A 15,000-nucleotide genomic window follows, 5' to 3' on the forward strand; every position below is an offset into this window, starting at 1 on the left:
TACCATACATTTCACATTGGGAACATTGCTGGCCTACTGCTTACTGCCATGCAGACTGTTCTGTTCGTCAGTGTGATTGTGATGGTTTCAGTTATGCATTGTTATGTTACAGATACATCCTATTGTGTCAGCTTAAGTCTTTTCCCCCTAGGAATTGCGTACAGGTTGTAGTTAGAGGCTGCTGGACTATACATCTGCATTATTTTCGGTTGATTGATTGTTATCCTGTGGCCCAGTCTGACTTTACTGTTGTACTACTTGCAGGTCTTGGCCTGGACATCAGCATATGTTATGCTTTCAGATTACTGTATGAAATTATCTGCTTGAGAGTTGCATTAATCTGTTTGTATGTATTTCAAAGTCTAAACAGCCATATACCATGGCATATACAACTGTAATAGTACACAAATAAAGCTTTCTTATGTATGCATACCTGTGTATGGTGTCATATCCTTTGACTTCTCTGTGGGTATATGTTTCAGGCAACAATTGTCTTTTGTATGGGTGACTCATACACTGTGCATTTGATTAGGTGGCAGCTGTAGGAATACTGGCTGTTCAGTATGGTGTGCACCCACTAAATATGTAACTTCCTATACATATCTGTGTGTGTGTATCTATAGTTACATATATATATATATATATATATATATATAGGAGTGTGTATATGTATCTTTGGAATGTCTATTGCTTCCACATTGTACATTCTCTATGGTAGCCAGAGTGTACTGCATGATATGTTATTGATACCATCCTGACATCATACAGGTGGGATGGATTACTATTAACATCTTGTGCCCATGTTGTGTCAGGCTGTGGGTATGGGGCTTGCAACAGTTTGTAGTGTATTGCAGGGCAGATCTGTTTTGCTGTGGGGGAGGGGGTGATATCAATACTTACAAGACGTGTTTAGCTTGGGCCCCCTCACCCCCATTAATGATGCCTTTGGTCATATATGTATTTGTTATGTTCTTTTTTGTATATACAGATATATATCTGTATGCACACACACACACACACACACACACACACACACACACATATATATATATATATATATATATATATATATATATATATATATAGACATATATCTGTAGACATATATATCTGAGTGATTAAGTCACTTTTAAGCAGTTGTAAGCGGGTTTGCACGGAGGTGAGCAATCTTAACTTCTGGTTACAGTTTCTTATACTGATTTAGCTTCTCAATTGCTTAACCTGTATAGGCATCACTTACCCCCATGCAAACAAGCTTAAACCTGCTTACTGCTGCTTAAAAGTGCTTACTCCTACTTAATGAAAAAGGGTTGATAGGAAAGTGGTGAAAATCGGACACGTAGAGGGAAAGACAGTAGCGAAAAATAACTAGCAATGTGCAGGATGGGTGTAGGGATGGTCCATAGCTGCCCATTTCTTCTACAGCAACAGCTCTGCATATACACTGAATTAGGAGATAGATTTGGACACTCAAATCCCAGAAAGAGGGGTGAGGACAACAATAATATGTTTTGTAGCCAATTAGACCATATTACATGTGTCCAGTGGACCTGTGTGCGAAATGGACAGCTTTGTATGGGGCTAGATTTTTTTGGGGGAACAGATTGCCCTTTCTTTTTCAGGTGAGAGTGGGATGTTGGGGAGGGAGAGTAGGTATATTTTGGGACGTAGGTTGGGTAGGATAACAGACAAGACAGCATACAGAGGTGGTATATGACACGTGGGGGGTAAACACCTTGATGGGGAGGGGTGTTTGAAAATCATAAGCCCATGAGCCCCCTAGTGGATACAGTGGGACTGAGTTCCCCACCCTTGGGCAGTCACCAATGCACCTTCATAGCCCCGAAGGTGGCTGTGCTGGGGGCTGAGTAGAAGGGCCAGGCCGACCCTCTAGTTGTGACACTTGGCCCTCAAGCTGGTTTAGCAGATCTCCAAACTCCCTGCGGAGCTTGCTATGCACCACGTCCTGGACCTGGTGACGGGTGACAGTGTCCTGTCCACGCCCACTCCCAGGAGGGGCGAGCCCCATCCCCTGAGGTAGTTCCACCCAAAGGTGGTGCAGGACCAGCAGACGAGGATGTCGCAGGTTGGGCTATGGTTGGGCCGCGGGAGGGTGCCCGGTTCCATGGCCAGATGAGGTGGGACAGGTAGGTCCGCTAGGACCAGCCTTCCCAAATGTGCTACGGTGTTTCAATTTTACAACATATGTTCATAGGTTCATAGGTTCATAGGTAGGTACTAGGCTATCTGCCCAAGGGCATTTATAAGCCTAGCCAGAGTGTGTCAACATTCGCCGCCCCATTGATTAATTAACTGAGCCTCTGGTAAGAAGAGCCAATGAAGTGATCCCAGGGGTGTATTTTCTGGTACCCATCCACTTGTCAAGGTTTCTCTTGAAGAGTGTTAGTGAGGGACTCTGCCTAATGTAGTTAGGAATTTTGTTCCAAAGTATGGGGAGTCTTTGTGACAGGAATCTATCCCTTCAGCATGTTCTATTTATTGTTGTGGTGAGGTTTAGCTCACTAGATTGAGTGGCTCACAGTGACTTGTATTTCTTTAGGTGGAGCATGTCCATCATTTCTGAGTTACACATGGCTTTGTAAGTCAGGCAGAGATCACCTTTTAGTAAGCGATATGCCACTGAGTACAGCTGGAGTTTTTCCAGTCAGGCTGCATAGGGCATATGTTTGAGGCCAGTAATCCTCTTGGCGAGGTACTTTTCTGGTCTTTCCAGCTGTTGGAAGTGTCTTGTGAGGTACATCCTAAATGGGGCATTGTAGATGGGTCTGATGAGTGACGAGTAGAGGGGCACTATAACCTCTTTATTTCTAGATGCGAACCCTTTAGTAATTAGATGGGCTACATAGAAGGATTTCCTAACTACTTTGGCAATATGATTGTCAAAGGAGAGATTACTATCTACCTGAGTCCCCAGATCTCTTATTACCTCTTCTGTATTAAGGGGGCTGCCAACTATGTGGTAATTTATGGATGTTTTGTTTTTCCCAGACAGGATGACTATGCATTTTTTGGCATTTAGCTTGAGACCATGACTTTGACACCAGGTGTCCATCTCAGTAAGACCCTTTTGGAGAATGTCCGTGTCAGCCGGGAGTCAATTATGGCTCCCAGTTTGCAGTCATTGGTGAACTTGGTTAGCCATAGTCCTCCTGTGTTTGCCTGTACTTCTGAGAAGTATATGCCGAACAGTAGGGGTCCCAGGGCCGAGTCTTGTGGGACACCACTTGTGACTGGTTTAGAGTCGGTCCTGGAGCCCGCTATTCTTACCGTGTGAAATCTGTCTGTAAGCTACTTGGCAACCCATCTCATGACATAGGGGTTTATGTTCAGGCTGGTGAGTTTTTCTATAATTCCTGAGTGGGGAATGGCGTCAAAAGCCTTGGCGTGGTCAAGGTAGGCTGTGTGAACCACCTTCCCCTCATCTATGGCCTTAGTGACTGTCTCGAAGAAGTCAACCAGGTTTAGTAGGCATGAACTGCCCTTAACAAAGCCAAACTGGGTCAGGTGAAGTGTTTGGAGGTTCCCAATGTCTTTGTTAATGAGTTCCATGGTGATGCGCTCCATAGCCTTACAGACCAGGCTAGTCAGGCTTATGGGGTGATAGTTACCAGGGTCAGTTGTGGCCCTTCCCTTGTGGAGCGGAATAACCATTGCTGTGCGCCATTCTATGAGCACGTAGCCTGTAGAGAGGCTGAGGGTGAATAGCGTGTTTAGGTGGGGGGTTAGTTCTTTCTTTAGTTCATGCAAGACGCAGCCTGGGACACCATCTGGCCCCATTGATGCTGTGATTTTGGCTTTTAAAAGGGCCGTTTTCACCTGTGCGTCTGTTATTTTTGGGGCACTAGACTTTTTCAGTATTGTTGTTGGCCCTTTTGGGGGTGAGAGGGGGGTGAAGTTTGCACTGAATCTATCTGCCAGGATATTTGCAATATTAGTAGGTTCAGTATATTTTGTGCTATTTTGCACTAGCTCAAAGCATATCTGCGAGTTGCCACTTAGATTATTGACATAGCTAAAGAAGGTTTTATAGTTATCTTTCGAATCATTGGCTATTTTTCTTTTGAAGTTAGCCTTGGATGATTTTATGAGGGACCTTAGTTTCTTACTGAGACTGATCAGGGGATTTGCTTTTTTTCTGAACTAGTTTCCTCCTTCTATTATATAGCCTGTTTATGGCAGGGGTCCACCAGACTGGTTTCCTTCTCTTAGGGGAGTGAGTCTTGGTTTTGCTAGGGATGGCATGATCCATGCATCCTTGTAGGTGCTCATAGAGTGCATTTGGAAAGGTTCCTGCATCTTGGACACTGTTATCCTTTAGCGTGAGGGCTGTGAAACTTACCACCTCTGTCTTAAGTAAGGTGAAGTTTGCTATAGAAAAGTTTTTCACTGTGGTTTCCTTGGTTGGGGGTGGTGGTGTGGTGTGGACATTCATAGTGATTAGTTTATGGTCCGATCTAACCAGTAATGGGGTTGATCTCCTGTGCGGAACACCTGTCACCCATGTTGGTGATGACTAGGTCCAATATGTTTTCACCTCTGGTAGGGGAGTTTACCAGCTGATCCAGGGCATTTGAGTTGATAAATTCCAGGAAGCACTGGACCAGAGAATTTGTACTTGAGTAGTTTTCCCAGTTAATGGTAGGGTAATTGAAATGGCCCAATATCAGGGTGTTCGGTAGGACCTTCATGTTTTCCACTGTCTCCAGAAAGGCGGAGTGGTGGTCCTGGGTCATGGAGGGTGATCTGTAGCAGGCCACAATTTGCATTTCAGATTTGCCCGATGTTAGTTACACATGGATGATCTTAGAGGTATCATGCTGCACCACTAACCTGTAAGTGTAGGTATCCTTGATGAATATGGATACACCCCCTCCTTTTGTGTTTCAGTCCATGTTCTGTAGCCGGAATGTGTGGTATGAGTTGTAGCCCGGTAGTTCTGGGGTGCTCTGTGGAGCCTTGTACCAGGTTTCAGTTACTGCACAGATGTCAATGTTCTCCATACTGAGGAGTGCTTTGAGCACGTGTATTTTGAGGTTTAAAGTCCTAGCGTTGAGTAGCATAACCCTAATTTTTTTTTATTTGTGTTGTTTACGGAGGTGGGTTTGACTTTTGCACCTTGCCTAAAAAAAGGCACTATGGGGGCAGCAAGAGCTTTGGCCAATATTCAAAAGCCTAGGGGTGACAGGTGCAAGCTGTCTCTTGTGAAGCAATGAGGCTTGTCGAGCATGTCGTCCCAGGCTGACAGACACTGGATCCCCTTTGAATGACACCAGAAGCTTAGCTAATTGTTGAAATTGATCATTTTTTTCTTTATACTGCGGTATCATTCTTGGTGAGGGCAGGATGCTACTCAGGGTCAGGGTCATACCCACCTGAGCTACATGATCAGATGGTCAGTAATCATCAACACATTTCAGGATTAGGTATAAGAGCATGCATAGATGTTCCCATTAACCCAAAACACCAGATATGGAACAGTTGCATAGCAAACAGAACACATGCATATATGGAACCACAGTAGCCATTACAACAGAATGCAGGTACATTGATGGCAGCATACCACCAATGTGGGAGTATTTCAACATGGCATATGCATAGAAACAAATTTAAGTATTTATCAAACAATAGGACATAAGTCCCAACAATAGATTTAATAGAGCACATACCGATTGAGTTGTGTATTTAGTTAATTGTTGCAGATATGGTGGGGGGTGGAGATGTCGATTAACAACTAGAATATTCCTGTAGTTCTCATTACTTTTCTAGTCAGTGCTGTGATCTGTACCTTACAGGTATTAGTACACTACCCTATGGCCTTAGTTTGGACAGTGGTTTGGATGTAGACAACTATATACATGAACTGAGTTTTACCTGCAGTATACACCTCTTACCTGATATACCTGTTAAGGTATTGTTTGTTAACACTACCTAATTGTTTTTACACATATTCCCAGAGTCCAGGTTGCTGTTATGCACATACCTGTCCATTTCTTAATGCACACACTCTGGGCATGTCTTGACCATGTGCAGGTGAACCAGGACATATTTTGATTATTGCCCTCTTAAACCTTTGGTGAGTTGTACAATGGCAAGTTTGTTTTCATTGACATTTGCCAGATATGTACAGGCCTGACAGTCAGTTATATGACATGAAATGCTGCCTACATGTCAGAGATTAGCACACTGATATGCCAAGGGGACAGAGTAACAGCCAGCAGATATGGGCCAATTAACTGGACATTCTGGACAATTCTGTACACTTGTGGGGTATGATTCTGCATACAGCTTACTACCACTCCCAGGATTCAAACCATGGCTATTTCTGCTAAAAATAAAACAGTGTTCATCACAGCTGAGTGTGCTTTATAGATATTGCTGTGTATCTCTTCTCTGATTTCTGTGTATAAGTCTCCTGTGGTTTTCCAATCTGACCTTGTAATTACAACACTCTTATACAGGATTTCCTAGACAGTTTTATTATGCAGCACAGTGTGGGTGACAGTGATACCTTATTATTCAGAGCAACTACAACACTAATAATGCCATACAATACCAGAGTAAACAGCACCAGTACAGGATATCAATCTTTTATTTCTAGGCACAGTTTTCGTATCTGACAGACCTGTGGGGGCAATGTTTGTTAGCACTACATGAATGTTGCCACACATATTACCAGATTCCACATTAGTATTATGCACATATGTCTCACTCTGTTACTGCACATGCTCTGGTCACAGCTTCACAACATGGAGTGGAAATGGGACATACTTGGCTTATCAGTCTCATAACATTTTGGGGAGTTGTTAGAGTGGCAGGTTTGTTCTTATACATGTCTGACAATCAGATGCATTTCTTATTTGCTGCCTAAACATCTGGGATCATCTCACTGATTTGCCAGGGGGACAGGGTGACAGGTAGCAGATATGGGCCAATTAACTGGACATTCTGGACATATCTGTACAGTTGTGGGGTATGATTCTGCAACAGCCTACTACCACTCCCAAGATTCGAACCATGGCTGTGTGCGCTAAAAATACAACAGTTCACGTCTCAATTGAGTATACTATTTGGATTATGTTGTTTATCTTTTCACTGTTTTCTGTCTATGTCTCTCTCAGTTGTACTATATGACATCTTGTGATTACAACAGTCATATACAGACATTCCAACACATGTTATTTATGTAGCACAGTGTGGGTAACAGTGCTTAATACAACAGTACTATTAAGAGAATGCAACTATACATTACCATATGATACCAGAATAAACACATGCAGTCCAGCAGTTAGACCTTTATTGTCAGGCTATTATGCTTTTATTAACATACAACCTATATGAGACTCTTCCTGCCATATTCTCTGGTGAATGCAGTACATGCCTTAAGCAATACAGGTTTTATACAGGTGATTAACTTGCTACTACTTTTAGATTTACTTCCTATGACAGTACATGCAAGAGTATTACTAACCTGCCTCGCTTTGCAGCCACTGCAATCTACAGGCATGGGCTTCCTGATTCGCAGCCCACTCATCTGCCACTGTGAAAGACATAAGAGGAATGTTTAGCTATACCTATCCATAATATACATGAGCTGGCAATTATTAAACAGGTAGTGGACTGATACACATAGATGGGACATCCCCTGTCCTCCTAGCCTCTTGGATTCACTGATCCAAGATATCCCTCTTTCTCCACTTCAGGACAGCATAGTGATGCCTGACCTGCTCACCAGTTCGAGGTATGCCAGTGGCACTGGTGAGGTCACGGCAAGATAGTCCCAGGCTTCTGCTTTGTATTGGGAACCATGGTACTGACCCTGTAACAGTCTCTGGTCATGGCCTTTAACAAGGAGTCCTGCCATGACTCTGGACTCTTGGATGCCCCAGTGCTGTACCTGAAAGCGCACACCCTCTTCCATACCAGTCATAGTGCCTACAGTAGGAAGCTGCAACCAGTTATGAAATGTATTCCCAACTGTTGGGTTTACAAAGGGCCGATTTCCTGCACTTTCTCGTGATTGGACGGTTTTGAAAATGCTAAGCTATGGGCAAACCTGTTTACCTGAGGTTGGCATTGCTTAAAGGGGTATACCAATGGGCAAACTTATGTAGCTGGCCTACACATTGTTTACACCTACTAAGCTGGGCTGTGCAATGCTTAGCATTGCTTAATTTTTAATTTGCATACTATTTACTGTTTGGCATTGATGTATTATTCATTACATGTTATATATGTGTTTGGTATCCATGACTCATGTGTATGTACACTGTATGGGGTCCTTGTGTTTATTAGGGGATTTCAACCCTTTATTATAATGACATCTCACAGCTGGGCTTAATGCAGTACTCCAGTTCACTTATTTATGTTATGTAGTAGGTTATACAACATAAAACTGTATATAGATTCCTTTCACATGTTAAGTTTGATTTTCCTATCGTGAGGATCTGTTTGGTGATACCTCCAACTTACATACTGCTGTGATGGCTTAATGATGAACTACTGTGACTATAGTGTACAGGGTCCTGGGTTCAAGTTCTGCAAAGGCTGTTTATTTTGTTTCTCCTCAGAACAGTGGCTGTTAAATACAGAGTGATTAAGGCACTTTTGAGCAATTGTAAGTGGGTTTGCACAGTTTTGCATAAAGGTAAGCAATGCTAACCTCTGGTTAAATATTCTTACAGAGAGTTAGCTTTAATATTGCTTAACCTGTGCGCGCATTGCTTACCCCCACACAAACGGGCTTAAACACACTTACTACTGCTTAAATATGCTTATTCTTGCTTAATAGTGCTTACTCCCGCTTACCCACACACTAATTTGGACAGTAATGTATAATGGTTCTTGGGAAGGTGGTGGATTTGGACACGTTGTACCTTTGATTTGTATCTCTGATTCATGTGTGCATATACTGTATGGGGTACTTGTGATTATTTGTGGATTTTACAACAATATGACAATGACACCTCACATCTGCATTTAATGTAGTACTCCAGTTCACAAATATATGTTATTTAGTAGGTTATGGAACAAAACATATTGCTCATAAAGTGATTTGACATGGAAAATTCAATGTACTGGAGTGAGACTTGAACCAGGAATGACTGCTCGTAAGGCAAATGCTCTGCCCACTACACTATTGTAGTACTGCTTCATTCGCATATATCTTGATTTTTATCCTCTTGTGCCATTTAAGGTGCAATAAACATAGCTAAGCAATGGGCAGATCTGTACACCTATGGTTAAATTTTATCTGTTTCATAAAAAAAAAAATTAGCTTGTTTATATTTTATATTTTAACTATTGCTCTTATAAACTTGGGGGGATGTTGCTGGGGTATGCAGAAATCTATGAGACATGCCACCTGCACTCCTACATGCTCTGTGTCCATTTAGGAGCTCAGGCAGTCGCTTTCATTAATATGCCTGGCATGCTGCCGTCCTGCTCCTAAACTGCCACTTTCATGCAGGACTAAACTAGTCCTGCATGGAAGTATAGTGAATCCGGGGGACTGTTAAGCTCCATCAGTATACATACTCATTTAAATTTACTAACCAGGAATGCAAAGATATTAACAATCAAGGTCAAAAAGGGAATGCTTACAATTTCAAAAGAGAAAGCTTACAATTTTAAGTTAACGCCAACTTCATACCCTTCTCCTCTCATAATTTCACTCTCTAATCACTGCTACATGTAAAAAGAGTTGCCAGGGTCAGTTTCTCAGATTCTCTCTATGTACTAATATTTTTCATTATTGATCATGCCATTTCTGGTAGTTATTGTTGTTTTGCCTCATATGGCGGTGTCTTTGACTTGCCTTCTACTACTCAGGCAGCATGGGTAGTGTGACTGCTGATTATTAGGGCAGTGACCTGAAAGCCAGAGAATAACCACTCACAGTTCCCTGGGCCTACTTACATTGTGTTCAAATAAAAGAAAAAAGAAAAGGCATTCAAAGAATTCACCGCAGAAACTGAAAAAGAAGGCTGAAAAGTAACAAGCATTATCACCTCAAGAGAAACAAATGTCCCCAAACTGATATAAATGTATTTCTAACTGTGGGCTACAAGACACAGTCTCCTAGCTACCAGCTCTTATAATGCATAACAATTACAGCACCATAATCATATAAACCCACAAATGAACTTCAAGCCCCTCTTGAAAGTTTCACTTCAATATTGCCTGGGGATAGTTTCTTAGAAGGTGAGGTACATCTGAGGATTGGTTTTGACACCAAAATAAAACGTCACCTCACTTTCATCTTTTGCTGCAGATCATTCTTTTGATGAGTTCTCCTCACCGTGGCAGTCATTAGACAAATAAACTTACTGAGTGTTGAATTCTTTTATCTGTTTTTAATTGTATATTCATTTCACTGCATCATTTAGAATGTTTCTCTTTAAAACAATAGTTAAACTCATGCGACACTACCTTTTAATCGAGGAGCTACAGAGTTTTATTAAGCATATGACTAGATTGCAATGAATGTAAAGTACTGTTGAATAATCCTATTTGTAGGTCTGTGCCTTGGATTTTTTGCATATTTTAAGGTGACTAAAGAGACATCTATGCAAGAAGAAACAAATATCATTTAACTCTAATCCGTTTTTTTTCATTTCAGAATAAAACAAACACATGGGAGGATATACAATTGAAGTGAAATACTGCACATTTTTTCTCTATAACACAGATTGAGGAATAATTATTTTTTCTACCTTGAATGAGCAGCCCTTGCAAAGTAGGAAAATATGCCAAGCTGAGGAACTCAGGGGTGCAAAGAATGCAAATGAATTATTGGTTTTAATTTCTTGTTTCACCCTAAAGATAGTATTCTATATTAAGATGAATGTCTTTGGTTTTAAATGTTTGATAAGAATTTTTGACTCTGCTATTGCACTTAGTTTTATTTTGTAATATACTTGTAGTAGGAGAGGGAGGGGTGTTGACTTTAGAGGCATTAGTTTGCCTGATTGTAAGAATTCTTCAGTTAATTAATTCAATAATTGAATAATTGATACCCCTGTATCAGTATATAAAGGGCATGGTTCTGGTTTTAAAACTTATCTGAAGAAGCGTACGGTAGCAGTACGCGAAAGCGCTTATTATTTTGTTTGTATCGTGAATAAACTACCTTATGGATTGCAGCCTTGTTTCCTGACTGCATTTCTTCAACGTGGTGGGTACTATAGCGTTTATTTCGCCTATTTACTTGTTTGTTCGCTATTAGACCCGCAGAGTGTGTGGCATTTATCTGGTTACTTTTCGTTTTTTGCTTGCCATATTCTCCCACGTTATGGAGCTTCCTTCCGTTGAAATGCCCTTCAATCCGGAGCCGAGGATACCTGTTGATACCTGGAACTCCATTACCAGGCAGAGTACTAATCCTTTATTCACCCTGGATTTACGTGAACAAGAGACTGTGCTTGGCAGTAACACTACTATTAATAATATAGAAGACTTCTACTTGCTACTGAAGGACTTGGAAAATGATCTGTTTAAATACCAGAGACTTATCTGGCAGCGAAAGCATATGGAAGCCTGTCTCCATTTCAAGATTGTCCCCAGGGGTATGAGGGTTCTTTGTATGCCCACCTATGGGGACAATCATCCAGCATTATTACAGCAATGGCAGGAACTGAACCTTGAGTTGCGCTACAAGTATATTAAACTTATTATTGATTATTTTTCTCCTACTGAGCAACAGTTACTACTCAAAATAGAACAATTGAACAGCGAGATAAGAGAACGATTTAATACCGAACTCTGTCTTGATAAATTAGACCATTTATATGCACAAATATACTCGTATTGGAACAGACTCCAGCTCACTAAGCATAGGAAGTTGCTTAGAGACCATAAGGACTTCCAATTGGGTAACGTCTTTGTTTGGCCTAGACGTCCCAATCCGAGTGACGAGGATCCTCGGATACGTCATCATTCAGCGTCTGCAGAGCGTACGCTCATGAATTTGGAGCATAGCACTCCATTAGTGCATACCACTGAAAACAATTCATTGAGCAGCAGCTCTGAGGGCGCTTTCATCACTCCTCCCAATGAACCTTTGATTCCGGTTTCGGAATCTCTTATACGGACACCTTTACCTAATCAAGAGGCCAATAGCAAAGTCATGGCCCATCTACATACAGGGGCCATTCCTAAAACTGTGCAAATTAACAAAGGAGCGCCTGGTCCTTCTTCTTTTTTTCCTCTACCAGTAAGGACCAACAATCCACAGAGAGGTCGATACAACAGCTGGGACAGGAGAAAGAGGAAGTATTTGGAGGACAGTCCACAACAGAGACAACGCAGGAAACAGTAAAAAGTCTATGTTTTAATTTATCAAGCATGACATTATCAGACTCTGCCATTAGTTTATTGAATAAGGGGCTCACTTTTGTCCCTTCGCAGGGTAGTAATTTACATGAGATATTAACGGACATTAGAATGTTTGCTAGAAGTCTAACTTTTAAACTGTATTTTAAAAATAATGATGGTCTTTTGCCTGGAGGCAGTGAAATATTTGCACAATGTAGAAAAAAGAGTACATACTCTCCTCCACTGCCTATGCATATAGAATGTTTTGTTAGATTGTGTGAAGATGACTTGTATGATTATTTCTATAACAAACAAACTAAGAAATGTAAATATTTTAATATGACAAGGGAAGAGAAAGACTCCTTACATTTTCTTTCTAATACTAGTACCCTCACCATCAGGCCGGCAGATAAAGGTGGAGGGTGGTACTTCTAAATACAGCAGACTATATTGCAAACATGAACAAAATGCTCAATGATTTAAAGACATATGAACCCATCACTATTAATCAAATTAAAGATATACATGGAGCTATAGAAGAGGTTATTTTTGATATGCTTATGTGTAAACAGATCACTGGTGAACTATACACTTTTTTCCACAAAGATTTTGTACGTATCCCCACCATAAAAGGGCTCCCAAAGATACATAAAAATCTAGATCCACCGCCCATGAGACCTATTGTATCTGGGGCAGGTTGGGCCACAGAACATATCTCTCTTTTCCTTGAGAAAGCTTTACATCCGTTGGTAGATAAAGTACCACATATTTTGAAGGACACTTATCAACTTCTTGAGTCAATAGAAAAATTAGACTTTGACTTGAATGTTTCTGAATATAAGTTGATTACTTTAGATGTAAAGAACCTGTTTACCTCCATCCCTAATGAGGAGGGAATACAGGCTATCAGGGAGCTTATGGTACATGAGAGTGGCTATAGTAATGATAGACAGATCTTGATCTGCCAGCTACTAGACCTTGTCTTATCATGTAATGTGTTTTCTTTTGGCACCCAATTTTACAAACAGAAGTGGGGAGTAGCCATGGGCACTTCATGTGCCAACACGTACGCTAACCTGGTTGTGTATGGTTGGGAGAAGGAACATCTTTTTCCTCACGACAGTTTCAATAAGGTTATCGTCTACAAAAGAATTGTAGATGATATACTGATTGTATGGAAAGGATCCAGTGGGGACTTTAACAGCTTTTTGGATTATCTTGAAAATTCCAGTAACTGCCTGAGCTTTACCATGGACATGTCCAGTACCACCATTAATTTTTTGGATGTCAGTTTGAGCATCAAAGCAGGAGGGCTAGTTCCCTCATTATATAGAAAACCCTGCTGGAAAAACACGCTCCTGAGTTACGACAGCATGCATCCCAGGCATGTCTTTCCAGGTATAGTAAGGAGCCAGTTCATTAGAGTAAGCAGAATGTGTAGTGATGAGGTGACCAGGTCAGTGCAGATTGGACTCATGGAAGAACTTTTTAAGGAGCGGGGATACAGCAATACAATGTTAAGAGACATCAAGGAAGATATATTAGGTCCTATGAGAGTAACTCCATATTCAAATAGGCAGAGAACAAAGGCCTTTCATCCAAAACCCTTGGGTCAAGACAATGTTAGGCTTACAGTCACCTACACTAATGATTATGCAGCTATAAAGAAAATTATAAGCAATAATTGGAAGATTTTGACAGTTGACCATAACACTCTAAGTTTAGTGGGGAATACACCTAGTATAGCCTACCGCAACCACAAGAATTTAAAGAGACTATTGTGTGATAACTTCAGAACATGTGAAGTACCTGTAACTATTAAGGCCAGTAAGAGAGGGACTTACCCCTGCATGAACTGCAACACATGCAGGTATATAAGTAAAGAACAAGTTTTTAACCATCCTACATTAAGTTTGACATTTAAGCCTAGATTCTATGCTAATTGTGAAACGCAGAATTTGATTTATCTTGCAACTTGTGAGCACTGTACAGCCTTCTATGTGGGGCTAACTAAGAGATCCTTCAAGAAGAGGCTTTATAATCACATTTATGACATACGCCAGAAAAAGGAGCAGAATGCTTTAGCTAAGCATATCATAGCCTTCCCAGACCATACATTTTGCTTCAGCGTCCTACAGATAGTTAAGAAAAGTTTTAGAGGGGGGGATCATGTAAACAACTTAGAGATGGTGGAACTTGAATGGATTTTTAAACTTAGAGCACATATGCCCCCAGGCTTGAATGCCTATGTTTCCCTTAAACCTATATTGAAAAATAGGGATTGACAGAGCTATTAATAAGTACTTTTAGTTGCTTTAGTAGCTATTGAAAGTAGTGAATACACCTATATATTTTATAACAAGAGCCTCAATACATATATCTGCATAAGTTTTCACACATTCCTTATGTAGGATTTACAGTATTTTGCTATGAATTACACCTGGATCTTTATTGGTCAGTAATTAATATATGCATAGTAAGAGCAGAGTAGTGAATAGATTTGTATATAAGTACTACTCTGTCTGTCTGTATATTTATTTATCTATTTATTTATGAGTATTTTAGCACTTCTCATTTCCAGTTTTCTGATGTTTTAACTTTTGGTCTGTATAAGTATGTGTAGCAATAAGATGTTTTTCAGCGCATGAACTGAAGTTTTGTCCCACA

This window comes from Protopterus annectens, chromosome 3.part0, assembly GCF_019279795.1.
Source record: "Protopterus annectens isolate FY-2018-M chromosome 3.part0, PAN1.0, whole genome shotgun sequence".
In the NCBI taxonomy this organism is placed as follows: Eukaryota; Metazoa; Chordata; order Ceratodontiformes; family Protopteridae; genus Protopterus; species Protopterus annectens.